The sequence below is a fragment of the Epinephelus moara genome, chromosome 21 (assembly GCF_006386435.1).
Source record: "Epinephelus moara isolate mb chromosome 21, YSFRI_EMoa_1.0, whole genome shotgun sequence".
Lineage (NCBI taxonomy): Eukaryota > Metazoa > Chordata > Actinopteri > Perciformes > Serranidae > Epinephelus > Epinephelus moara.
Genome location: NC_065526.1, coordinates 30,939,220 through 30,940,980, shown reverse-complemented (window position 1 = coordinate 30,940,980; position 1,761 = coordinate 30,939,220).

Below are 1,761 nucleotides of genomic sequence, written 5' to 3'. Positions count from 1 at the left end.
ATTTCATTTATTTATTTACTTATTTATTGCTGTTGTTGCTGTTATGCTATTTATGTTGTTGTTGGTATGTGATTTTTTTTTTTCCCTTTCATGTGTATGTTGCTTCATGTGTACGTTTAGGTTGTTGTTGATGGTGTTGTTGTGGTTTTTTTTCTCTTTTTTTTTTTCTCAAGTGTACATATGAATACACAGACACGTGGTGACTTTAAAAAATAAAGTATAAAAAAATAAAATAAAATTAAAATGCAAAAACAACAAGCACAATCTGTAATATCAAAGTATTTTGCTTTTTTTTTTAATTAACATTCTTTTATTGAAGAGATTTCACACATACCAATCAAACATACATCACATTACAATATATCTAATTATAAAGTGCTACCAGTGCTAAAGCGCATATTTCACATTAAGCAAGGGGTACAGTTCAGTCTGGAGGTTCAAAGTCAAGCAGGTTCCAGGGGAGGCTCTGAGCCCTGTCCAAAGTTCTCCTCCTTCTGAGGTCTGTCAGAACTTGCTTAACAATCATGTCACAGTCAATAACAGTCTGTTTAATGATCATGACACATCTGGTCTTCCACAGTTTGAAACATACGATGCTGATGACCAACTGGAACAGTTCTTTTTTTTTTGGAGGCATTGTGTCTTCCAGGAGACCGTACATGACAGAACCATAGTTCAGATCAAAAACTAGGCCATGGCCCTGCAAGACAGACCAAACAGCCTGGGCCCTGTAACAGTCCATTAAGAGATGTTGCTGCGTTTCATCTTCGTCACAATAAATCATGGGACATTGTTTTGTTGTAACTTAGCAACTCCATGACACGACAGCTCTAACAGGAAGTCTGCCTACGGACATGAGCCAGCGGACATCTCTAAGATTCCCTGAGTATTTTTTATTGTTTAATAATTTAATTATATTTATTGATGCATTTTCTGGGACATTTTTATATTTAATAATTCCACCATATTTATAATTATTTATTTTATTAAATACTGTTCTACTTGAATCACTAGTCCAGTTTATTTGTAAGTTAATATATTCAGTTACGAAATCAGCATAGATTAATTTATAATAAGGGCCTTGTCTAGCCCTGCCATGTTTTTTGTCCCAATTTTTTGTGTTTCCAACCCAGAGAGCATGTCTAGAGATACCAGCTGACACATTTTTAATAAAGGCAACAATTAACCGAATACTTAGGTCGACAGCACCCAGACCACCATGTTCTCTGCCTTTAAATAAAAGCTCACGTTTTGTGACCTCTCTAGTAGTGCCCCAGACCAAGTTTACACATTGTTTGTTTAATTTTCTAACAATGGTGGGGGGAGGAGGAAAGATGTTTGCTAGAAATAGGAGTTTGGATAGATTCTTGATTTATAATTAGTGTTTTTATTTTGCCACTTTTTGACTTCTTCTTGTACTATAGTCAGTTTATCATTCCAGTTATGTTCACTACAGTTATTGTTACAAAAAGTTATACCAAGTATTTTAATTTCTTGTTTTATTTGAATATTTAAGTCAGGTTTTTTTCCTTCAGATCCGATCCAAACTCCCTCCGTCTTCGTGTGATTTAACTTGGCAACAGAGGCCAATTCGTACAAACTTAAATGGTTACATAATACATCCATTTCTAACTGATTTTTAATTATGACTGTGACGTCATCTGCATATGCCATGGCTTTAACATTAAGATTGTTATTTACATGTTTACCAGCTATTAGTGGATCAGAGTTAATAGATTTCATTAACGGGCTTATTGCCAA